We start from the raw sequence: 27,029 nt of genomic DNA, 5'->3' as shown, positions 1-27,029 counted from the left end.
ATTTTTCGAATTTTTGGATTTTCATTCTTTCGAATTTTCTTTCTTATTTTTTGGATTTTAGAATTTTCGCATTTTAGAACTATGAATTTTCGAATTTTGGATTCTTCTGAATGATCAAAATAACGAATACAGCATCTAAACGCATGGAACATAACGAATTCTAATTTTTCCAAAGTTACGAATTTATTCGAAATAACCAATTTCGATCATAGTGACCCGAAAAACGTAAAAATCTAAAAAAAAATGAATGAAACCAATTTTTTTTTTTCGGCGGTGCACATGTCTAGCCCAAATCCTCCTCTTCTCGGGTCCCTGTTTGGTGCTCCTGGCCCCTCCCTGCTGGTGAGTGCCCCCACAGCAAGCAGCTTGCTATGGGGGTACCCGGGCCGAGCCGCAGCTCTGTATATCCATTCAGACACGGAGCCATGGTTTGGCTCCGCCCCCTCTCTCCTCATTGGCTAACTGACTTTGATTGACAGCAGCGGGAGCCAATGGCACTACTGCTGTGTCTCAGCCAATTAAGAGGAAGAGTCCTGGATGGCCGAGGCACTCGAAAAATATCACTAGATCGAGAGGGGGCTCAGGTAAGTATTGGGGGGGGCGCTGCTCCACACAGAAGGTTTTTTATCTTAATGCATAGAATGCATTAAGATAAAAAAACCTTCTGACTTTACAACCACTTTAAACTTTGACAATAAATGCTAGAAGCTAATTGGTTTCTATGCACAGCTGCACCAGATGTTGCACTCTCTAGTTGTTAGGGGTGCAACGGATCAAAAAACTCACGGTTCGGATTGTTCCTCGGATCAGGAGTCACGGTTCGGATCATTTTTGGATCAACAAAAAAAAAATCTCCCCCACTGTAATATCCACAATCTCCCTATTGGCAGGGTGTGGCAGAGTATTGCAGGGTATTGGCAGGGTATTGGCGGGTATATTGGCAGGGTATTGGCAGGGTATGGCAGACTATTGGCAGGGTATGGCAGAGTATTGGCAGGGCATTGCAGAGTATTGGCAGGGCATTGCAGCAGGGTATTGCAGAGTATTGGCAGGGTATTGCAGCAGGGCATTGCAGAGTATTGGCACTGCTGCCATCCGATCTCTCCCCTCCACTGTACAGATCAGTACACAGAGGGGAGAGAGGAACCGGCGTCATGACATGACGCCGGTTTGTTACAAGTGATCGCTCCGTCATTTGACAGGGGGATCACGTGCTAAACGGCCGCCGGGTGTACCAAGATGGCCGCCGCTTCGGAGCTAGGCCGAAGCCGCGGCCTTTCTTATGGCCGAGGCTAAGAAAGCGCTCCGGGGATCGCGGGTGTCCCGTACGGATCAACCTCCGCGGAACGGAACACTGATCGATGACGATCCGTTGCACCCCTACTAGTTGTAGTAAATCAACCTCATAGTGTCCGGCTGCAGGAAATAGAACTTTTATTAAAGTCAAAGTTTAACTTTACAAACAGCCGAGCAGAAAGTCTCCTGACCAGGAACACTCACAGGTTGTAACGGCAGCATGGAACAGAGCAAATCTCGGGTGTGCTGACAGCGTCTGTCCTAAAGGGCGGAATGTGGCCTGGCTGGTCACAATGGAAGGATCCCAGAAAGATGGTGTGTCCATAGCCTGTCCCTACTCATCTGGAACCTTTCCCTACCACCATTTACTTTCCCTGAAAGATGGTGACCTGTCCTTACACTAACCACACCAAGCCCGGGAGCCAGGGTCCAAAATAGACTCTGCCTGACACAAGATGGTCGCTAGAGACACATGGGGTGGCAGCATCCAACTGGATCGCTTCCCCAGCGAACCAGGAAACAATAGAGCAACCTTTTTCAATCTTTGTACCCGAAACGAACCCCTGCAATAATTTTCAGGCCTCAGGGAACCCCTGCTAAGAGAAATTGGTGGTCTTTGTGAAAATGTTCTTTTTATTTGTGGTGGCCAGTGCAAAAAATATGCTCCTTACATTGGTGGTCAGAATTCCACCCTTACAATCATTGCTCTGGCTCTGCCAGACCTGCAGCTATGCAGACACCATGACGAATGGCGTCCCTAGGGGGGGCCAGAGGGGGCCCTGACCCCCCCAACATTATGCTGTGTCCCACCATGTGCCCCCAATTTAAAATTTTTTATTTTTTTTTTTACAAAAAGGCAATGTCCTTTTGTTTGCATTCGTAGCAGATGCACCACATCTTACTGGAGTAACACAGTCTCTATTGAGAGGGAGAGCGTCCCCAGTCACCTCCTGCGGGTGATTCCTCCCCCTCCCTCTGCTCGCCGACACTGCATAATGCGAGCGCTCACACAACCATGGCCTCCCGATCTGCTCCTTCCTCTGCATCCTCATTGGCAGGGAGAAGAGCAAGTTGCAGGAAGGACTCCACCAGGACTCTCAGTTACTGAAAAAACAGACTGATTTCTCCCATCCTTAGGACAGGAGAACCAGCCTGTAAATTCCAAGAGATGCCAGACCAGTGCTGTCAATAGCAGGGGCAGGACAGCAAGAGGAGGCTGGGGAACCCCACAGTGACAGAACACCAGGGCCCGGCAAGACAACCTTTGCAACCCTGATAGTTCTCCCACTGCTTTGGACCCTTATATTTTCTTGGTATGCTGGTGACATATATCTCTTGTTTTCTGCCACCCTGGGGGGCCCCAATATAGTAGGAAGGGAGCTCACTGCAGAACATGTGAAAGGGCCCCTTGTGGGATCTTAGTAAAGGCCCAAGGATATATATAATTGCATTTTATAGTTGCCCCCCTACTTTTGTCCCTGTCCCCCCATGTGCCCCCTAAATATGAAAACTGGAGACGCCACTGACCATGACATGGGCGGTTAGCCAACCACAGCTCAAGGAACCTCTAGACATCTCTGGAGGAACCCTAGTGTTCCACAGAACCCTGGTTGAGAAAGACTGCCATAGAGGAACGCGTTCCTCTTGACTTCCTCTCCAACTACAACGCCACTGGGTTGAGGGCCACCTGCACTGGAGAAAATAGACTGCATCTGCCTGCAGGCACATAAAAGAAAAACCTTATAATGTGCAGTTCAATTTACTCCAGTAGGGAAAATACTGATTCGTAAAGCTAGTTGGATAACCCCTGGGATACAACTTTTTGGACTGATATAATACATTAGTTAATTGAGACGGACAGGAGTTGAAAACAAGCTGGTCAATGGGACAGAAGGAAGCTTTGACTTCAGTCAGGAGGTTCCTGGCTTGGACAAGGTGGGTTATAGCAGAATTATTACCGTGAAATAAATTGTAACATTACTTTATATCAGCCCTGAATTGCTGATTGATGGCTGTACTTCTATCATTATTATTTATATTAATATTATACAGGATTTATTTAGTGCCAACAGTCTATAAATATTTATAACACTATCAAGATCTATTAATATACATATACACCAGACAAAAAATACTCCCAAGGCCTCCTGCACAGGGCCGTATTGACTTACACAGGATCTTACTAGCAGCTCAGCCCCGTCCTGAACCACCAAACTACAAACAGTAAAATGCCATACTACATGCAATAGCAAAACATAGGTGTCAAATCCACATATACAATAGATACAGTATATAAATAAACCAAAACTATATAAAGCTCCCCCCCAAAAACATTACAAAAAAAAAAACAAGTCACATATACAAATATAAACAAAACAAGGGGCTTCCGTCATGGCAACTATCGAGTATGGTGGTCTCATCCCTATCAACGTAAACCATAGAAAAATAAATCCCCCTAAATGTGGGATTTTAACAGGCCACCAACCTGGTGGCCTATATAAAAAAATACAAATTTTATTGATGTATTTTAAAAAAGACGTGCAAGCGTCTATAACAAACAGGATAAAAATTTCATTCCATAATAGATACAACAATCAAAACAGATAATATGTATAGGATGACAAAAAATAGATGTACTCTCACAAGGGTAGTGTACCCTGATACCCGACGCGTTTCCGGTAATCTAGTACCTTCATCAGGGGTTTAAGAGTTGTAGATATTTTGAATATGAATATATATGAATTCAAAAAAGGAATGACTCTGTGCTTAGATAGCACCCATGGCCCCTGGGATTAAATAACGTGTTTTTGTAAGTGCCAGACCAGGGCTATGTAAAGCTAATGCACACATTGAGTTGCTGATATCAACAGGCATAATAGATGAGTCGACTAAAGAAGGGAGCGTTCAAACGAACCATTTGCATACCGGCTGTATGCCGGAAGGATCAATGTCCAGTGGCAAACCCATAATAGTGGGCTCCTATTAAGGACCCTTCGGGTGTATAGGTCCAATGGGGGGTGCCTTCCCTTGTCAGTGCTGCACTATTAATTATCTCTATATTCAGAAGAAAAAAAAATCAGCAAGGAAATAATTTGAAATGAACTGCCTTAACACAATGTTAACATGCCGCATAACACGTTAGCACACATGCGTTATTACAGCATGAAGATTTAAATGGGCCCTAACACCCCATTACCCAACCTGTGGCTCAAGGACCACATGCGACCCTTTGGTGTTTGCCATGTGGCCCTTGGAACTTAACTGTCAGCAGTGGAAGTGTTGATTATATAAATGGGCTTTAGTGGCAGTGATCTCCCATAGTCATGTTTCATATGCCCAGTCTCTGTCTGCACCCCAAAATTCTTAAAAACAAATCCACTTTTTTATTGCATCATACAATGAAACCACATTGCATGCAACGTGCAGGACTCCTTCATTGAGGCACAATTAACTGGAATTTGGTATGATTGGTGTGTAAGCGACATATTCCACTGATGTTGTAAAACATGTCAGTCATGGGTCATTACAGCACCTTCATGGCTGTTATGGTACGGCAAAAAAAAAAAATAATAATACAAAAGCACGTATCATTTAAAAAAAATACAAAAGAATGTATATATGTAAATAAAATCCAAAAGCATGTATAAATAAAAAAAAAAAGCAAAAACATATCTACATTTAAAAAAAAAAAACAAGGTTTTCCTCAGTTGTCACCAATTTTTGACTACCTCTGTAACATTATAATGCACGAGTCTTGCATATGTCTGTACAATGCAACTTTTTGTTAAACAGAGAAATAAAAAAATGCAATACAAAAGCATGTATAGATTTAAAGGGAAAATATATATATATATGTATATCTATATATAGATATATATATAGATATATATAGATATATATCTATATATATCTATATATAGATATATCTATATATATCTATATATATAGATATATATATCTATATATATAGATATATATATCTATATATAGATATATCTATATATAGATATATATAATATAATATAATGTATATAACAAAAAATATAAAAACATGTATAAATTAATAATAATAAAAAAACGTATACATTAAAAAACAAAAAAAAGGCAGACTTAATGGACCACTTGGTCTTATTCCTTCCATCACATGTTTTTATGCACAAAGGGAGTATAAAAAAAGGGAAATAATTATCAGTCCAGTCTCTGACAGTCTCCTGTAGTAGGTCCTCAGTCCCCACCACCCCTGTACATTTTAGCACACGCATAGTAATTATGGTGTGATACCTGATGGGCATACAATTCTGAACCCAGGCACCAACCACTCCTGTAACATGTCCATAGTCTCTCGACCTTGACCCTTCCCTCCCAGTAACTCTGTAGTCCATGTCTATGCTCTGTAGCATTGCATATACTGAAGATTAGGTGTGGCCCCACAGGGGACATCAGGGGCCAAGGTTTTCCCTTGTGAACTGACATCCATTGCATTAAAAATACAGTTTCTTTTCTTACCTATAAAGCAAAACCCAGCAGTGGTTACACCTGTATATTAAAGATCCACAGCCCACCGTGCCGATTCCACGTGCTGCATACAATCTGATAGATAAGATCTGAAGTGGGGAACATTTGTGGTCTTAGAAATTTCCCGACATGCAGCTGTTACATTTAAAAAAAGAAAAAAGAAAAAGCTCAACAACAGCTGTGAAGCTTCACCTCCCAGATTGTAGATTGATCAGAGACAACCGGAGAGCTGTTCAATAATCCTATCAATGTAAATTATGGAATGCGCCTTTTTCCTTCCGGGAGATTACATTTTGGCAAACTTTACGTGACCTTATTTCTCAGGAAGTCATTGGTCACTGCTTACTGTTCTGCAGTTTCCTTTACGGGGGTGTTTTTTTTTTTTTTTTGTAAATTCTTTTTTAATGCATTCAAAAGGTAAAGTTATACAAAACAAAGCCTATTGGACATACCTAGGCTTAGGGAAAAAAAACAAAAACACCAACAACAAAACAATATAGTACAAAACACAATATCATGGCAACCAATGCCCAAGGGCAAACAAATGTGTGTCACTGAAGGTACAGATTAAAAATAGATTGAAGGAATTAGTCCCCCAGCACTCTGAAAAGGTCCATATCCAGTATATCCAGTACCAGACAGTAATGCAGAGATTTTTGTTAGGAGAGCTCGGTGATAGAAGTTACCGTAGCTGCAGATTCGGTCCAAATGTCCGAGACCTTGGAGAATTTATTGGGACAACCTAGAGCAGGGATGGCGAACCTTGGCACCCCAGATGTTTTGGAACTACATTTCCCATAATGCTCTTGCTCTCTGCAGTGTAGTGGAGCATCATGGGAAATGTAGTTCCAAAACATCTGGGGTGCCAAGGTTCACCATCACTGGCCTAGACTCCTAAGTAAATTTATGGAGTGGTACCATCTTATTAACTATGGACTTCCAGAAATCAACTGTAGGGACCTGAGGGGATTTCCAGTTGAGTAAAATATGGGGGTGTTAATGTAATTGGAATAAATTGTTCATGTGAGATCCAGATTTGCAGCCAACAGATATCTACCAGAGACGACCAAATCACACCTTGCCTTTTTTCTTTATTATAGCAGGGCAGCTAACACACACACACACACACACACACACACACACACACACACACACACACACACACACACACACACACACACACACACACACACACACACACACACACACACACACACACACACACACACACACACACACACACACACACACACTATATTACCAAAAGTATTGGGACACCTGTCTTTACATGCACATAACCTTTAATGACATCCCAGTCTTAGTCCGTAGGGTTCAATATTGAGTTGGTCCACCCTTTGCAGCTATAACAGCTTCAACTCTTCTGGGAAGGCCGTCCACAAGGTTTAGGAGGGTGTCTATGGGAATGTTTGATCATTCTTCCAGAAGAGCATTTGTGAGGTCAGGCACTGATGTTGGATGAGAAGGACTGGCCCACAATCTCCGCTCTAATTTATCCCAAAGGTGTTCTATCGGGTTGAGGTCAGGACTCTGTGCAGGCCAGTCAAGTTCCTCCACCCCAAACCCGCTCATCCATGTCATTATGGACCTTGCTTTGTGTACTGGTCCAAATCATTTGGTGTGATTATGGTTTGGGGTTTTTTTTTTTTTTGTTTTTTTTTTGAGGGGTTGGGCTTAGCCCCTTAGCCAGGGGCGGCGCCAGGTGGGTGCTTGGGTGTGCTAAAGCACCCTCAAAAATTGTTTAAGCGCCCTCATAGCACCCCCAAAATGTACACATTTGAATTTCCAATATATGTCACGAAATTCTTTTAAATACATTTTTACCTGTGTGATCTGTGTGACAAAAAAAGTCTGGGGACTCTTTCATATAGAGGAGGGATACTGCAGCTCTGGCCGCATAAGACGCTGATCTTCAGTGAGTCCCGGTGTTCTGACGAGAAGTGTCCCCCTATGGGATAGTGTCCGCCCCCTACTGCGCAGGCGCAGTGCTTGCGCAGTACGGAGGACAAGGAGACGCTCAAAGTCTCCGAAGTTAACCAGCTGACCATCAGCTGTACACGGCGCTTGGGCACCTAATAGTCAACGCTTTGTAACAGGGCCCCTCGCGGGCTCGGCATATTTTTATTCTAAACTTGGATAGTGGGGCATGAACCTGGACTCAGGGCAGAATAAGTGCGCAGGCGCCGTGTAGAGCTGACGATCAGCTGTTCAACTTTGGAGACTTTCAGCGTCTCGTTTGTCCTCCGTACTGCGCCTGCGCAGTACAGGGCGGACACCATCCAATGGGGGACAGTATTCGACAAGACACAGGCATCATTAGTGGTGGATTGATCTCCGTACTGTACAGAGGCTCTAGATTTTGAAAGCATTGGGACATGTATCGCCTCTGTACTTGCCATCCGCACTAAGGAAATGAAGGAGTGAGAAGCTCTCAGCCCAGCAGAGCCATGGAGGAAGGAATTCTCTCTCCTTGCATGGACGCCACGCCCACCCCTCCTCCTTGTCACAACCAGGCAGACAGGAGCTGTGCGCTTCTATGGAGCTTCTATGGAGCTTCTATGGAGCTGCTGTGGGCTGAGCCAAGATCAGGACAAGAGGGAAGTTTCCTATCCCAGCCCCGGAGGAAGAAGGATTTCTTCTGGAAATGTAAGTAGAGTGTACCCGCCCCCTCACCATCACATTATCACCTGTCTGGCCCTCATCCTTATTATAGAGCTGCTGAGCTGGGAGGGGATAGGGACAGGCAGTGGGACTCCAGTCCTAATCAATGGAGGCAGGGCCGGATTAGCCACAAGGCCACCGAGGCCAGACCTCGGGGCGGCAGTGGTGTAGGGGCGGCACCGCTCCTGCAGCGACTTCACGGCCGCCCCCCCTTTCGTGCTACAGTCTATTATAGGCACCAGTGCCCATAGAAAAGATGGCCGCGAGCCGACCACGAAACTGCGCATGCGCCGTTCCGAAGCCGGCCGGGCTCGGGAAAGCTCGTAAGCGCTCGGCCGGGCGGTGCATGCGCAGTAGCGTACTTGCGCTGGGCGGCGCATGCGCAGTAGCGTACTTGCGCCGCCCGGCGCCATTTTTGAAAAAATAGCAAGAGTAGCAAGTAATGTCAGCGGTGCGGCGGCGAGGGAGAAAGATGACATCTCTCATTGCCCGCACCGCTGTTCCGCCCTCCTCCTTCTGGTGGCAGGCAGCATGGCAAGGGACATCCCAGTCTGGTGGCAAGTGACATCCCAATCTGGTGGCAAGTGACATCCCAATCTGGTGGCAAGTGACATCCCAATCTGGTGGCAAGTGACATCCCAATCTGGTGGCAAGTGACATCCCAATCTGGTGGCAAGTGACATCCCCATCTGGTGGCAGGCAGCGTGGCAAGTGACATCCCCATCTGGTGGCAAGTGACATCCCCATCTGGTGGCAAGTGACATCCCCATCTGGTGGCAAGTGACATCCCAATCTGGTGGCAAGTGACATCCCCATCTGGTGGCAGGCAGCGTGGCAAGTGACATCCCCATCTGGCGGCAGGCAGTGTGGCAAGTGACATCCCCATCTGGTGGCAGGCAGCGTGGCAAGTGACATCCCCATCTGGCGGCAGGCAGCGTGGCAAGTGATATCCCCATCTGGTGGCAGGCAGCGTGGCAAGTGACATCCCCATCTGGTGGCAGGCAGGCAGCGTGGCAAGTGACATCCCCATCTGGTGGCAGGCAGCGTGGCAAGTGATATCCCCATCTGGTGGCAGGCAGCGTGGCAAGTGACATCCCCATCTGGTGGCAGGCAGTGTGGCAAGTGACATCCCCATCTGGTGGCAGGCAGCGTGGCAAGTGATATCCCCATCTGGCGGCAGGCAGCGTGGCAAGTGACATCCCCATCTGGCGGAAGGCAGCGTGGCAAGTGACATCCCCATCTGGTGGCAGGCAGCGTGGCAAGTGACATCCCCATCTGGCGGCAGGCAGCGTGGCAAGTGACATCCCCATCTGGCGGCAGGCAGCGTGGCAAGTGACATCCCCATCTGGTGGCAGGCAGCGTGGCAAGTGATATCCCCATGTGGTGGCAGGCAGCGTGGCAAGTGACATCCCCATCTGGTGGCAGGCAGCGTGGCAAGTGATATCCCCATCTGGCGGCAGGCAGCGTGGCAAGTGACATCCCCATCTGGTGGCAAGCAGCGTGGCAAGTGACATCCCCATCTGGCGGCAGGCAGCGTGGCAAGTGACATCCCCATCTGGTGGCAGGCAGCGTGGCAAGTGACATCCCCATCTGGCGGCAGGCAGCGTGGCAAGTGACATCCCCATCTGGTGGCAGCGTGGCAAGTGATATCCCCATCTGGCGGCAGGCAGCGTGGCAAGTGACATCCCCATCTGGTGGCAGCGTGGCAAGTGATATCCCCATCTGGTGGCAGGCAGCGTGGCAAGTGACATCCCCATCTGGTGGCAGGCAGCGTGGCAAGTGATATCCCCATCTGGTGGCAGGCATGGTGGCAAGTGACAAGAGATGGTGGCAAGTGACACGCTCAGGGCTCCCAATGATTCTGCATTATGGTGAGTTGAACTATTTCAGTTTATATTACAATGTAATGATAGGAATAATGTGTTTCAATCATCCTGACACCATAACAACCATGGTGCCGGGGATGATTGAAGCACTAACACCAGCCATTGCCTTGAAAATTTGCCTGCGAAAAATCCTTACCCCTCGCGCGCTTACCCTGAAGTATTTTTAGTCTGTACAATTAAAGCCAGTTGTTTTCAGTGTTCTCGTGTATGGAGATATGTTTTTAATTGATCTATTGTAGAAGTCATCGATAAAGGACGTGGTGTGTGTGTGTGTGGGGGGGGGCGGCATTGAAGGACCCGGCCTTGGGGCGGCAAAGGGAGTAAATCCGGGCCTGAATGGAGGAAGGATAAGGATTGTTTTTCTGTCAGTAAGCTGTGCCAACCCTCCCCACGCCAGGCAGTGCCAACCCTCCCCACACCAGCCAGTGCCAGCCCCTTCCCACAACAGGCTGTGCCAACCCTCTCCACACCAGCCAGTGCCAACCCTCCCCACACCAGCCAGTGCCAGCCCCTCCCCACACCAGGCTGTGCCAACCCTCCCCACACCAGGCTGTGCCAGCCCCTCCCCACACCAGGCTGTGCCAGCCCCTCCCCAAACCAGGCTGTGCCAACCCTCCCCACACCAGGCTGTGCCAGCCCCTCCCCACACCAGCCAGTGCCAGCCCCTCCCCACACCAGGCTGTGCCAGCCCCTCCCCACACCAGGCAGTGCCAACCCTCCCCACACCAGCCAGTGCCAGCCCCTCCCCACAACAGGCTGTGCCAACCCTCCCCACAACAGGCTGTGCCAGCCCCTCCCCACACCAGGCAGTGCCAACCCTCCCCACACCAGGCAGTGCCATCCCTTCCCCACACCAGGCAGTGCCAACCCTCCCCACACCAGGCAGTGCCATCCCCTCCCCACACCAGGCAGTGCCAACCCTCCCCACACCAGGCAGTGCCAGCCCCTCCCCACACCAGGCAGTGCCAGCCCCTCCCCACACCAGGCAGTGCCTGTTCCTTATGGAGCACCTGAGCTGAGACAAGGGGGGTCTGGGGGAGAACTCCTGTTCTCCTCTATGGTGGTGGCAGGCACTGATCTAGGGGTATACCCAGGGGTCAAGTCCTGGGGAAAAAAGTGTGGGAAAGATTCCACCCCCCCACCTCAAAAATAAATGTATCCCCATCCCCGCCCAGCATTATCTATCCCTCTCTACAATGTATCCCCATCCCCGGCAGAATCCTGGAGAGGGATGGATGATGCTGGGCAGGGATGGGGATACATTGTAGGGAGGGATGGAGGAGGTCACTCTCCTGCTCTGGGTACTTTGATGGGGTCACTCTCCTGCTCTGGGAACTCTGAGGGGGTCACTCCTGCTCTGGGCACTCTGAGGGGGTCACTCCTGCTCTGGGCAGTCTAAAGGGGCATTCCTGCTCTGGGCATTCTAGGGTGTCACTCCTAATCTAGGCACTTATGGTAACCACATGACCTCTTCACTTTATATTCTCTGTTGTAAGTTTTACAATAAAGGGGGCTCACTGACTGCTATTATCCTGGAGGTTAATTATTGTACAGTGTTGGGGGTTAATTATGTAGTTCTGATAGTTATTAATGCATATTCCTGGGGGTTTATTGCTGTGCTACATTATTGTGCCATGCTGGGATTTAATTGTTCTGCCATGCTAAGGGGCTAATTATTGTGCAATATTGGAGGTTTATTGTGCCATGCTGGGGGTTTATTTTTTTTCTGTGGCGGGGGTTATTATGTTTTGCTGGTTGTTATGGCTGGCCCTGACATGTACTGAAGATTATATGGCCCTTATACTTACTGGGGAGCTATTGCTGACCTTGACACATGCTGGGGGTTATCATTGTTATTCCCATTTGGGCTTGTTTTACTCCAACAATCAATTCTGTGTGTCCAAAGGCCCTATTTTGTCTATATAAAGGGGAAGGACTGCGAAGAAACACCCAATTTTCAGTCATGCCTACCTTTGGCCACACCCACTTCTGGCCACACCCACGAGACCGTGATGCACTGTGTGCTCTGCATTGGCTCCACCACTTTTTCTCACAACACCCCCCAAAAAAATTGTCTGGAGCTGCCCTTGCCCTTAGTTAAAAACCATATGCAGATTTTAAATAGTGTGCCTAATTTAAATTTTCAAATAGTGTCCTTATCTGTGATCTGCCATGTCCTGCCGAAGTTCTGGGAAGGTCCAAACATAGACCCTTACTTTCAGCTTCAAAGGAGCAAGCTTACTTTCACCTTCCAAGCCCATGCCTCTGCATTCCAAACCTATGCATCCGCACCCTCAGTCACCTGCTGTTACAGGGTAGAGAGATCACACTACCAATGCCTTACACCTGTAGTGTTTCCATTTGAATATTTGTTCGATTCTCCAGAGTGAGCGAAAAAAAAATCAGAGGACAAAGATGGAAATTTTCTGTTCAATCCAATTGGATTTCTAATTGTTAAATTCGCTCCTGGATGAGAAAAACCACAGCTAGTCTCATGTGTGTAGGCTTGTCAAAGTTAATCCGGAAGCAGAACGTTCGTTTTACCGTTCGTGTTTTTTTTTTTTTTTGTTTTTTTTTTTAATCAGAAAGGTTTTTATTGAGCTTGTCAAGAATTAACAACATCCACTAGTACATGAATATAAATGATTCTTCTTCAGTCAATAAGTTATGCACAAGTATGTGATCCTTACCACTGCTACCGTGGCCTGAATGACTGCATTCCAGTGAGTACTGCACCCTGCCAAACAATGTGCTAGAACAATACAGGAACTTGTATTGAAAGAAAAAAGTTGGGACGTTATACGAATCATAAGATAGAAACTGAGTAGAAATTATAATAACACTTGTATTAGTATAAACATATGTCAGGTCACATTGCAGTATTATGAATATGTGAACATATTTTACACATGTAAAATTCATAAAATCCATATATTATACACATAAATAATTAAGCAGCACGTAATAGTAATAAGTATTCATATACAGTATCTCACAAAAGTGAGTACACCCCTCAGTCACATTTTTGTAAATCTTTTCTTCTATCTTTTCATGTGACAACACTGAAGAAATGACACTTTGCTACAATGTAAAGTAGTGAGTGTACAGCTTGTATAACAGTGTAAATTTGCTGTCCCCTCAAAATAACTCCACACACAGCCATTAATGTCTAAACCGCTGGCGACAAAAGTGTCCAGATTATCAGTGCAGTCCCATCAGTGCCCATCAGTGCTGCCAATCATTGTCCATCAGTGCTTCCTCATCAGTATTACCTATCAGTGCTCCCTACCAAAGCCCATCAGTGCTGCCAATCAGTGCCCACCAGTGCTCCAATCCATGCCTCCTCATCAGAGTCACCTATCAGTGCTGCCTATCAGTGCCGCATATTAGAGCCCTTTCACATTGGGGCGGTTTGCAGGCGTTATTGCGCTAAAAATACCACCTGCAAACCGACCCAAAACAGCCTCTACTATTTGTTCAGTGTGAAAGCCCGAGGGCTTTCACACTGAAGCGGTGCGCTGGCAGGAGAAGAAAAAAACTCCTGCAAGCCGCATCTTTGGAGCGGTGAAGGAGCGGTGTATTTACCGCTCCTAAACCACTCCTGCCGATTGAAATCAATGGGGCAGCGCGGCTATACCGCGGCTAAACCGCGGCTATAGCCACCCTATGCAAGCGGTTTTAACCCTTTTTCGGCCGCCAGCGGGGGTTAAAACCGCACCGCTAGCGGCCGAATACCGCCGCAAAAACGACGGTAAAGCAACGCTAAAAATAGCGCTGTTTTACCGTCGACGCCCCCACCGCCCCAGTGTGAAAGGGACCTTAGTGTCACCTAACAGTGCCACCAATCAGTGCTGACTATCAGTGACCATCAGTGCCACCTCATCATTTCAGCCTCATCAGTGCCACCTATCAGTGCCGCCTAATAGTGTCACCTATCAGTGCCCATCAGAGAAAAGTTACCTGTTTGCAAAATGCTATAACAAAATGTTGTTTTTTTTTCCAAATTTTCAGTCTTTTTTGTTTGTTTAGCAAAAAATAAAAAAACACAGTGGTGATTAAATACCACCAAAAGGAAGCCTCTTCTGTGTGTTTTGCACCCTGGAGTTTAGGCAGGGAGCTCCTCAAAAATTTACTTGGCAGAAGTAGTTATCCTGGTTGATTGATAGAGATCTATTGATTTCTCCCTAAGTTTAGCCTTGTTGCACTTTTCTCTTCTGGCTGGGTACTTGGTGGTACTAGATATGAGAAGGGCAACCCAAGATCAGGTTATGGGTATGTCGGGTGTCTCAGCCAATGGGCAGGGGTTGTCTTGGATCCCTTGGCCTGCTGGGAGAACATATATATTCGGGTCGAGTCAGATGATCTGTGTTCTGTGCCACCTGGACGGCTGTCTGGGTGGACGTGTGTTGTACTGCCCGGCAAGAGAGTAGAGCAGGGTTGGGACTGCGGCTTGCAGTCCAACCAAAAGTGACGGTTCTGCTGGCTTGAGAACCTGTCATGGTCGGATGTAGGAGGGAAGCTGTTGCCACTAAGGGACCATCCACCTTTATACTAGGGACCACAGTGAGTAACTGAAGCAAGTACCGGAGCAGTATTCTCACCAACCGGGGACGGTGAAGTATCGGGAAAATTTAATGGGTATCAAGCCAGGAACCCAGCCAGCAGAGCGGACGCTTGCAGAGCAGTCTTGTGTGTCAAGCCGGGGACCGAGCAGGCCAGTGGGGTGAAGCTTGAGAAGTATCGGGAGTGCCAAACTAGGGACCCAGCAGAGAGGCAGGGGTGAAGCTTGAGGAAGATACCACCGTGAAGATTGGAGGAGCTCAAGGGATTCAGTGGCAGGGAATCAGCGGGTCTAGTGACTGGGAGAGACTGGGAGCTCAGTGGGCTGAAGAACTACAAGTAGAGATTGTAGTAGAAGTGAAGGAACTGTTACGCTTTGTGTTTATATGTTGCCATAGGAGACAGCATTCCTGCACATGCAGATGTGGCGTCTTGCTGGATGCCTTTCTGTGCATGGCTCTCCTCCTATTGAAGTCTCGGAGTCTGCCAATTGAACTTGCAACTACCCAAGGGTGTCCTGTTACAGTGAGCATGCTCCCCCTCCGTTCTGCTGCTGTCTGCCCCCCTCCGTTCTGCTGCTGTCTGCCCCCCTCTGTTCTGCTGCTGTCTGCCCCCCTTTGTTCTGCTGCTGTCTGCCCCCCTCTGTTCTGCTGCTGTCTGCCCCCCTTTGTTCTGCTGCTGTCTGCCCCCCTCTGTTCTGCTGCTGTCTGCCCCCCTCTGTTCTGCTGCTGTCTGCCCCCCTCTGTTCTGCTGCTGTCTGCCCCCCTCTGTTCTGCTGCTGTCTGCCCCCCTCCGTTCTGCTGCTGTCTGCCCCCCTCCATTCTGCTGCTGTCTGCCCCCCTCGATTCTGCTGCTGTCTGCCCCCCTCCATTCTGCTGTCTGCCCCCCTCCATTCTTCTGTCCCTCTCCGTTCTGCTGTCCCCCTCCTTTCTTCCTCCGTGTCCCCCTCCGTTCTGCTGTCCCCCTCCGTTCTTCCTCCGTGTTCCCCTCCATTCTGCTGCTATCCCCCTCCGTTCTTCCTCCATGTCCCCCTCCATTCTGCTGTCCCCCTCCTTTCTTCCTCCGTGTCCCCCTCCGTTCTGCTGTCCCCCTCCGTTCTTCCTCCGTGTTCCCCTCCGTTCTGCTGTCCCCCTCCGTTCTTCCTCCTTGTTCCCCTCCGTTCTGCTGTCCCCCTCCTTTCTTCCTCCGTGTCCCCCTCCATTCTGCTGTCCCCCTCCTTTCTTCCTCCGTGTCCCCCTCCGTTCTGCTGTCCCCCTCCGTTCTTCCTCCGTGTCCCCCTCCATTCTGCTGTCCCCTCCTTTCTTCCTCCCTGTTCCCCTCCGTTCTGCTGTCCCCCCTCCATTCTTCCTCCGTGTTCCCCTCCGTTCTGCTGTCCCCCTCCATTCTTCCTCCGTGTTCCCCTCCATTCTGCTGTCCCCCTCCGTTCTTCCTCAGTGTTCCCCTCCATTCTGCTGTCCCCCTCCGTTCTTCCTCCGTGTTCCCCTCCGTTCTGCTGTCCCCCTCCATTCTTCTTCCGTGTTCCCCTCTGTTCTGCTGCTGTCCCCCTCCGTTCTTCCTCCGTGTTCCCCTCCGTTCTGCTGTCCCCCTCCATTCTTCTTCTGTGTTCCCCTCTGTTCTGCTGCTATCCCCCTCCGTTCTTCCTCCGTGTCCCCCTCCGTTCTTCCTCCGTGTCCCCCTCCGTTCTGCTGTCCATACCACCTGTCTAAACTGGTTACCACTGTTTGCTTTTTTTTCCCCAAAAATTGGCAAAAAAAAACCAAAAACCATCTTTTTGGGGCTGGTGCGGGGGGGGGGGGTGTCCCTGAATAGCAGTTTGGAAATGTGGTCACCCTAGTGCTGCTGCCTGGCTCCTATCACAGGATCTGCACACACAGATCCTCAGTCCCTGGGAGCTTCAGGCAGCTGTCTGGGGGAAACGCGCTGATGTCCTCCTATCCAGCAGGAGCCCAAGAGGAAGAAGATCTACCATGCTGCTAAGATGAAGTCAGTAAACAGGGGTGATTGTGCAGAAACTGATTTTTGGGGGTGCAATGATTGTACTGGGGGCAGACTGCTTGCCCCCCCATGTCATCTGCAGTGTAGTGCCCATCGTGTGATGTACTGTGCCCACCATGTAATATGCTGTGCCTACCATGTCATTTAAGGTGCGGTAATGTACAGTGCCCACCGCGTAATGTGCTGTGCCAAACATTAAATGCTGAGTGGTGTTCCCACCATGTCATGTGCTGTGCTGTACAGTGCCCACCATGTAATGCAGAGTAGTGTGCCCTCTGTGTAATGTGCTGTGCCCACCATTTAATGTGGAGTGGTGTGCCCACCATTTAATGTGCTGTGCCATGCCCTCCATGTAATGTGCTGTTCGCAGTCTCTGACCATCTCCTGTATCATGTCTGCAGTCTCTGACCATATCATGTATCATGTCTGCAGTCTCTGACCATCTCTTGTATTATGTCTGCAGTCTCTGACCATCTCCTGTATTATGTCTGCAGTCTCTGACCATCTCCTGTATCATGTCTGCAGTCTCTGACCATCTCCTGTATCATGTCTGCAGTCTCTGACCATCTCTTGTATTATGTCTGCAGTCTCTGACCATCTCCTGTATCATGTCTGCAGTCTCTGACCATCTCCTGTATCATGTCTGCAGTCTCTGACCATCTCTTGTATTATGTCTGCAGTCTCTGACCATCTCCTGTATCATGTCTGCAGTCTCTGACCATCTCCTGTATCATGTCTGCAGTCTCTGACCATCTCCTGTATCATGTCTGCAGTCTCTGACCATCTCCTGTATCATGTCTGCAGTCTCTGACCATCTCTTGTAGTATTTCTTCAGTCTCTGACCATCTCCTGTAGTATGTCTGCAATCTCTTACTTAAACACATTGATAATAGTATTAGCTATCGATTTATGCTGAAGTTAGGTCTGTGCAGGGGAGGCAGAGAGTAAAAGGGGGCACTGTGATTATAGAGGGGGGGTAGACTGCATGGGGCACTGTGATGGGGGGGCTGTGAAATTTGTGCAATAAACATTCTTAAAAACATAACAATTTTTTTTTTGAGTGTTTTTACATTTTAAAGTCGGTGGTTCGGGGGGGGGTTGCCAGATATAGGATCCACCCTGGGTGCCAAATGCTCTAGGTACGCCCCTAATACTGTGGCTATGCCACCCTCTGAAAAGTGATCCACTTTGGAGGGCTGTAAGCATTAGTGCCTAGCTAAAAGAGCCCTATGGCAGCTGCCACTGCAATCTGGTTACTTAGATTTCAAGTCTGTCACCCTGATCCTCACTTTACAATCTGGTGGGTTGTTGACATGCAAACAAGCAGCCAGCCAGTGAAGTCTAAACAACTCTGACCTGTAATCCAGCAGTGAAGCCAGCATGAAAATGACAGATCTAGACTTATCCACCTTTAAGTATAGGTCAGCATTGACATCTCCCACATAGCTATCCTCCCAAGTTCCCTTTTACTGCTCATTTCTTGGACCCACTGAATTCACCTTCATCTACAGATCAATTTCTTAGTACATTTGCCATTTATTACTTACTTTTGCTCTCCTCCTGGGATCCCGTGCCTCTGAACACAGGCAATAACTAACTTCTCCTTTGCTGACCTTTATTATACAGAACTAAATGTAACTGTTGACACAACAAAAGTAAAAACTGAAATACACTCTTCCTCATCCAGACACTGACAAGAATGACGACATTTAGGGCTGTTTCACACTGGGACGACTTGCGCTGCAAGTTGTGCCTCCTCAGTGTGAACCAGTGTCTTGCCGAATAAGTTCCTTCGGCAGATAGGTTCCCCCCCTGTACTGCGCAGGCGCAGCGCCTGCGCAGTACGTACTACTGTCGGCCGCCGGAGATAGCCGAAGCTCAAACGCTTCAATCAGCTGTACACGGCGCCTGCGCTCTGGGTCCAGGTTCCTTCCCCACCATCCAAGTGGACCTGGAGGGGGAATCTAAAAGTGCCGAGCGCAGCGAGGCCGTGCCCGAAGCGTGGCAAGCGAAGCGAGCCCGCGAGGGGCCCTCTTACAGGCGCCGTGTACAGCTGATTTTCAGCTGTTCCGCTTCAGCTATTTCCGCCGGATTCTACTGCGCATGCGCAGTAGAGGGGGGAACTAATCCGCCCGAGCGGAACTTTCTCGGCAGAACAGCTAGGCACTGCGATGGGTGTTCAAGCAAAGCAAAAATGCAGCACTCAATGGGACTAGTAGTAAAGAACTATTGCTGATGGTATAATCAATAAAGGTCATATATTGGATGCATGCTGAGATTTGAAATTAAAAACAATTGTCAATGAAAAAATGAGATGATAACATTATTAGACTTCATAAGCACAACTCATTATCATGGCTGAAGTAATCCGAAAATTACATACGATACCACCATGACTTCCAGATGACAAGGGGTTATTGTCAGCAAGTGTGCTCCAAGCTCCGATCCTAATTGTCAGACCCAATGGCTCAATGTGCAGGGAGAAAAATAGAGGTGGAGAGACACCACTCTCTAAGGTGCACTTAGTGGCTGTACTCCGGATATCAGACTCGCTGTGATCCAGGAGGTGTATTGTAGATCGTGCCTCAGAACGACCTCGGTTGAGCTGGCTGATCAGGCTGGCTGGAATCTGGCGTGCTGGAGGGCGCTCTGGATGGCACGCACTGAATCCAGGAGGCAGGGTCAGGGCCGGAAACGAGGAGTACTGGGAAGCTAGGCAGATCGCAAGCTTTATCTTTGATAAAGCGCAGGAGCGTGAAACATGTAAGTCACGGTCGCCACGGCTACTTTGAGCTTGCGATCCGCCTAGGTTCCTAGTACTCCTCGTTTGCGGCCCTCACCCTGCCCCCAATCTGTGACTGGGCAACAAAAGTAGAAGCAGCACAGTGAGGAGCTCATCTTCCTGTCACCAGGCACCAGCCATGGCAGAAGGACCTTTAGGCACTGCGATGGGTGTTCAAGCAGAGCCACTGATCCTGCTGTCAACCGTTGACTGCATTAGAGTGACAACCATGAGACTTAAGCCTTGTACACACGGTATGATTGTTGGCAGGGAATTATCTGTTGCCAGACTGTTGTCCTAAAATTTTACTGTTAGTACGCTCCTTTTGACAATTGTTGTCCAACTTTCAAACAACAAATGTTGGATGTATGACATAATTTGCCTAGGTAAGAAACCAGGAAGTAAATGTGAAGAAATGTAAAAAAAAAAGTTTAAAACAGGAAAATATACCATATTTACTTACCTACAGTGCCTTGAAAAAGTATTAATATCCCTTGAAATATTCTACATTTTGTCATGAACACAGTTTGCTGCGGAATTTCACATAGCGTTTTTTTTATTTAAAAGTGTGAGTTTAACTTTTGAAGATTTGGCTTGTGTGCTATTCAATAAACTGGTTGTACGAATTACACTATTGGAGCTTTTCTTTTATTCACATGTGGAACGGATTGTGTATATACTGTATACATTTGGAAGGCTGGTTCATCACCTTAATCCTTTCTGTTTGGGAATATTAAGCACTAAAGCCTTACACGCAAGTGTGGGCAATTGGAGCTGGTGAGTGAGTTTTTCATCGGGAGTGGGTCCACTCAACACCTGGGTGTGGTGGAAGTTGGAAGGAAGATATATCACTATTTTTGATGGACTGTATCACCAATATAATTTGATGTGCTTATTAATTCATTTACTTATGGTTCACACTGTTATACTAATTTATTAATTTTTTTTAATGAGATTTTGCACTTTACAACTTGTCACATGATTTTCACATATCACTTGGTGTTCACTTTACACATATATGAAGATATATGTGTATATATATAGTTCACAGTGTATTTATAGGTATATTGTATATACTTTATCTGGTATTTAATTAGCCATGGTAAAAGTATAGCACACTGTGTGAATTGAGCGCCACGGTTTTATTCAGCGTGTGGTTTAACACTGGTTGACACGTTATAGAAGAAAACACTACATAGATATATTTTATTTAAAGTGGCAGCTAGAGCGTAATTATTTGTATTAACACATATTACACAATAATAATAATAATTTATTGTGTGTAGACTCCGAGGCGCAGTGGTGGTCAACAATGTATAGGTGGGCATTAATACTTTGGGAACCATTTTGACGGTGTAATTTTCAAGTCTTGCCACAGATTCTCAATTGGATTTAGGTCTGGACTGTGACTGGGTCATTCTAACACATGAATATGCTTTGATCTAAACCATTCCATTGTAGCTCTGGCTGGATGTTTCGGGTCGTTGTCCTGCTGGAAGGTGAACCTCCACCCCAGTCTCAAGTCTTTTGCAGACTCTAACAGGTTTTCTTCTAAGATTGTCCTGTATTTGTCTCCATCCATCTTCCCATCAACTCTGACCAGCTTCCCTGTCCCTGCTGAAGAAAAGCATCCCCACCACATGATGCTGCCACCACCATGTTTCACAGTGGGGATGGTGTGTTCAGGGTGATGTGCAGTGTTAGTTTTCCCCATACATAGTGTTTTGCTTTTCAGGCCAAAAAGTTAAATTTTGGTCTCATCTGACCAGATCACCTTCTTCCACATGATTGCTGTGTCCTCCACATGGCTTCTCGCAAACTGCAAACAGGACTTCTTATGGCTTTCTTTCTCCAATGTCTTTCTTCTTGTCACTCTTCCATAAAGGGCAGATTTGTGGAGAACACGACTAATAGTTGTCCTGTGGACAGATTCTCCCACCTGAGCTGTGGATCTCTGCAGCTCCTCCAGAGTTACCATGGACCTCTTGGCTCTTCTCTGATGAATGTTCTCCTTGCCCGGCCGGTCAGTTTAGGTGGACGGCCATGTCTTGGTAGGTTTGCAGTTGTGCCATACTCTTTCCTGTTTCTGATGATGGATTGAACAGAGCTCCGTGAGAGGTTCAAAGCTTGAGATATTTCTTTATAACCTAACCCTGCTTTAAACTTATCCAAAACTTTATCCCTGACCTGTCTGGTGTGTTCCTTGGCCTTCATGATGCTGTTTGTTCAGTAAGGTTCTCTAACAAACCTCTGAGGGCTTCACAGAACAGCTGTATTTATACTGAGATTAAATATAATGCAGGTGGACTCTATTTACTAATTAGGTGACTCCTGAAGGCAATTGGTTCCACTAGATTTTAGTTAGGGGTATCAGAGTAAAGGGGGCTGAATACAAATGCACGCCGCACTTTTTACGTATTTACCGGTATTTGTAAAAAAAAATCAAAACCATTTATCATTTTCCTTCCACTTCACAATTATGTGCCACTTTGTGTTGGTCTATCACATAAAATACATTTACATTTTTGGTTGTAACATGACACATTTTCAAGGAGTGTGACTATTTTTCAAGGCACTGTATATCCTAATGCTAGCAGCATGAGGATTAAACATAGTCAATGTTAATTGGGAGAGTGAAGTTCCACGGATACATGATAAGCTACACTTCAGGCAGATAAAAAGCCACAAATGAATGCAATGTTAATTGTATATTTTAGCTCCAACTTTCAGCTCCAGAGTTGTCCTCAGGCAAAACAAGAAAAGGAAACATATGTTTTCAATCCACTTCCTCAGAGCCCTGTGAAAGGAGAACCAGCACAGTTCCTCCCTATCCCCGAACCTGTGACTGGACAATGAAAGGAGAAGCAGCACAGTGATGAGGTAAATTTTGTAGGTAGTGATGAGGTCATCTCTCTGTCACCAGCAATTAGGAGCTGGGTTCGGTGTTCAGGCAGAGCTACTGATTTCGATGCCAACTGACGATATTGCAAGAATGACAACCTTGAGATGGTGAAAGCTCTTTTTGAAATTTGCATAATCGATTAGCTTGAGAGCCCTGGAAATAAACAGAAGGGGATATACAACCAGTCTGGCATGTTTAAAGATGCCACATGATACATGTTAAAGCTGGACTCCGGTAGAACTGTAGAAATTTTTCCCCTCAACCCCCCCCCCCCCTCTAAAAGCTATAAAAAAAGATCTCCAGAACTGGCAGAAGGGGATGTTCTCCTGGTTCGGACGAAGTGGCATAGTAAAAATGAACATCATGCCTAGGCTACTGTACCACTTCCAGGCACTCCCTATACGGATCCCCGCATCTTTCCTCAAAGAAGTGAATAGAACCTTCGTCAGATTTGTATGGGCCCAAAAACCTCCTCGCCTGGCCCAGACCATCCTGCAACTTCCCAAGTCGAGGGGATGTATCATTTTGCCGGATGCTCACTTTTATCTAACGGCATACCATCTGACCCGGGTTCTGGACTGGTGTCGACATGGAGCCCTGAAGCAGTGGGTACAAATAGAACACATCCTAATGGAGACCCGGTTGGAGTTGCTGCCCTGGTGCCAAAAGCCCCTGCCAAACCAAATACTGAACCACCCTACGGTGGGAGAAACATGGCAAATTGCCCGGAAAGCCTTCCGCGACTTCTCAGTCACACCGCTGCCGTCACTCCCATTGTTGGAAACCCGGCCTTTGTTCCGGGACTTAAGGACTCTAGAGTTCTAGAGTTGCTGGAGGTCGAACGGTCACAGGCATGACACTTCCTTGTCAATGGCCAGTGGATGAACAGGCAACAAATCACTGATGATCCAGCCCTGACAGGACTGTCGTTCTGGCAAAAGATACAGCTAGCCCATTTTATTGGCTCCCTGCCCTCACCGGTGGCATTTAGGAGGCAACTAACCTCCTTCGAACTGATGAGTGTGGAACAAACCCCACTGAGACATGCTATCTCTCTAACCTATCAACTACTAATAGCTCAACCCCCAGACTTTAGACCTCCCTATACTACCAAATGGGAACGTGACCTGGGGGTACAATTTACAGAGAAACAGACAGGCCCTTTTTTTTCGCTCATAAAACCTCTATCTGTGCCAGACACCAGGAAGCGGTATTTAAACTACTATCCCGGTGGTATTATACTCCGGAAAGACTACACAAGATGTTCCCCCAGAGTACGGACCTGTGTTGGAGATGTGGAGAGGCGACTGGCTCGCTCCTTCACGTCATCTGGTACTGTCGAGCCCTCCGGACTTTTTGGATGGAAGTTTGCCGTATAGTGAAAAAGTTCACCGACCGAGAGGTGCCAGAGACCCCTGAATTCTTCCCTCTACATCATCACAAGATCCCTACTAAGGGCTACAGGAAATCTATTATCCCCCCTCCTGCTCACAGCGGCAAAGAGCTGCATCCCCTTTCTCTGGAAACAGACACAGCCCCCATCGGTGGACGTATGGTTGAAAAAGACATCAGAGATAAAGGTAATGGAAGACGTGGTGGCTACGGAGAAAGGCCTCAGTGAGCAATTTTCAAAAAAAAGGGTTTTTTTGGCACAAATTTGTTTACTCTGAGGAATATAGTGAGCTGTTTATCTAACTTCTCAGTAACACAATGATTTTCTACGCTCCCCGGATGGGGATGGTGAGGCCGGACAGAGGTACATGCATTTCCCCAACTCTCCCCCCTGCCCACGAAGGGGCGAGTCCCCCCCCCCCCCTTTTTTTTTTTTTACCTACTCTTCCTTACCTCTCTATTCTTTGCTGCTAACTTTTTTTTCTTTTTATCATGGGTCGCATGACCCTGGGATCAGAGTGGTCCCTGTTAAACCCTTTTTACATATAATACAGTGCTTGCCGTGTAAAAAATGGACATGTGAGATACAGAACCCCCCTATCCTTCTGCAGCTGGGTGAAACCCCAAAGATGGCAAACTTTTACTATATGACTACATTGATTGTATTATTAATTGCCTTTGGGGGAGTTTTTCGTTACCTCTATACATATCATTGTGATGGTTTCTGTGTTTTCACATGCATACTCTTCTTAAATAAAGAATTTACAAAAAAAAGATGGACTCCAGGCAGATGAAAAGAAAAAACATAAGTGAATGCATCATTAAATGCATTTTTAGCCGAGACTCTCAGCTCCAGAGTTGTCCTCAGACAAAATAAGGAAAAGCAAACATACATTTTCAAACCGTTTCCTCGGAGCCCAAGGTCATCCCGGAAGAGCCCCCAACCTGTGACTGGACAGTGAAAAGAGAAGCAGCACAGTGATGAGCTCATCTCTCTGTCACCAGACACCAGCCAGGGCAGAAGGACATTTAAGCACAGGGATCGTTGTTCAGCTGATTTTGCTGCCAAGCGGTGACGGCACCAAAATAACCTTGAGATTGTGAAAGTGCTTCTGCAGAATTGATTACCCAGAGAGCCCTGGAAATAAACTGAAGGGGATATACAGTCAGTTTGGCAAGTCTGAAAAGTCAGTAAAGCCAAACTCTGGGCAGATAAAAAAAAGACACAAAATGATGCAACGTTAAATGGTAAACACCTATAACAATAAAATATATTTTTTTAGCTCAGACTAAAGAGTTGTCCTCAGAGAAAAGAAGGAAAAGTAAACATACATTTTCAATCCGCTTCCTCAGAGCCCAGGTCATCCTGGACTTGCCCCCAATCTGTGACTGGACAGTGAAAGGTGAAGCCGCACAGTGATGCACTCATCTCCCTGTCGCTCTGCTTTCTCCATATAGAGAAAGGTGGATGGAGGGCGCGTGATCGATTGCTCACATCAAAAAGTGTAAAATGTATTCATATGAAATAAAAACAAATAGATAATACCAATACTACGTTTCATGCAGACAGGTAACAAAATATGTAAAACATGGAAATTAAAAATACCGTATATACTCGAGTATAAGTCGAATTTTTCAGCACATTTTTTGTGCTGAAAGTGCCCCCCTCGACTTATACTGGAGTCAAGCACTTTTCTGCAGCAAAAAAATTCATTTTCCAAACCGAATTTGGGGCCCCGTATCTCAGGGCCACTTGGTGCTAAGAACCCCAAATTTGGTGTGCAAACCCAGTGGAACTGGTACCACAACATAACCAAAGCTGAAGTTCCTAGCACTAAGTGGCCCCGAGATACAGGGCCCCAAAATCGGTTCGGGAAAATGTCATTCTCTGCTGCAGAAAAGTGCTTGACATTTTCTGAACCGACTTTGGGGCCCCATATCTCAGGGCCACTTGGTGCTAGGAACCCCACATTTGGAGTGCAAACCCAGTTGAACTGGTACCATAACATATCCAACGCTGGGGTTCCTAGCACCAAGTGGCCCTGAGATACAGGGCCCCAAATCCGGTTCGGAAAATGTCATTCTCTGCTGCAGAAAAGTGCTTGACATTTTCTGAACTGATTTTTGGGGCCCTGTATCTCGGGGCCACTTGGTGCTAGAAACCCCAGCTTTGGATATTTTATGGTGCTAGTTCCACCGGGTTTGCACACCAAATTTGGGGTTCTTAGCACTAAGTGGCCCCGAGATACGGGGCCCCAAATTCAGTCAACTGTGTCCATCTGCAGCAATGTCATTTCGGGACACTTTGGGTTCAGAGACCCCAAATTTTGGCTGCAGCTAGGGGGCATCTAGGAACCCTTAACTACCGAGTTTGAAGTTCAGGAGACCTATGGCTGCAAATGGGCACAGTGAGGCTGCAAATGGGCATTGTTGACCCTCTTTTCCACTTACAGTAGCTGTGCATTTCTCACCCTCGTCTTATACTCGGGTCAATACGTTTTTCCCATTTTTTTTGTGGTAAATTAGGGCCTTCACTTATACCCGGAACGACTTATACTCGAGTATATACGATAGGTTAAAAATAACACAAGCCCATGTTGAGGTGAGTGGTTAGAGTCGGCTGACGCGTTTCGAGGATAACCTCTTCATCAGAGCCTTTGAGAACCAGGGCACAGTCTGTATGGGCCGGTAGGCCAACATGTGTACATAAAAGGGATGGCTAGTTGGGAAGTGTAGCCTGAGATGAAAAGTAAGTTTTTCTGTGTTCCTTACCAGTCCACGTTCAAACGTTCTAGGTGGTAGGTTGACGGTGCGTGTGTTCTCCTTTAAATTGTTGAAGTGGGACTGTGGAGTAGTGTGGACCTGTCCTGTCTCACGGGCTGGATGGAGGAGAGATTGCAGCCTGTCTGCGTCCTAAGGGGAGAGCGCTGTCCTGTACTCTAGGAGGATGGAGGAGGGTGGAAATCACTGGAGCCGCGTGTGTCTGCAGCTGTCCCTCCGCCTCAGACATAGGTGGATATTT

At 47.2% G+C, this 27,029-nt stretch overlaps 1 protein-coding gene and 1 long non-coding RNA gene across 4 annotated transcripts in view; one reads left to right on the top strand and one right to left on the bottom strand.

Moving 5' to 3' along the window:
• The window catches only part of LOC141110366 (uncharacterized), a 419,573-nt gene extending 400,853 nt beyond the window's left edge, over positions 1-18,720 (bottom strand). The window contains exon 1 of the long non-coding RNA XR_012236281.1: positions 18,479-18,720. This is a non-coding gene — a long non-coding RNA (uncharacterized lncRNA). The remainder of the gene's footprint in view (positions 1-18,478) is intronic.
• Positions 1-27,029, top strand: part of LOC141110362 (uncharacterized) — a 98,669-nt gene that overhangs the window by 11,382 nt on the left and 60,258 nt on the right. The gene's annotated exons all lie outside the window — the stretch shown is intronic.

Source organism: Aquarana catesbeiana, linkage group LG10, assembly GCF_042186555.1.
Source record: "Aquarana catesbeiana isolate 2022-GZ linkage group LG10, ASM4218655v1, whole genome shotgun sequence".
NCBI lineage: Eukaryota > Metazoa > Chordata > Amphibia > Anura > Ranidae > Aquarana > Aquarana catesbeiana.
This window is presented reverse-complemented; position numbering and strand designations above follow the sequence as displayed.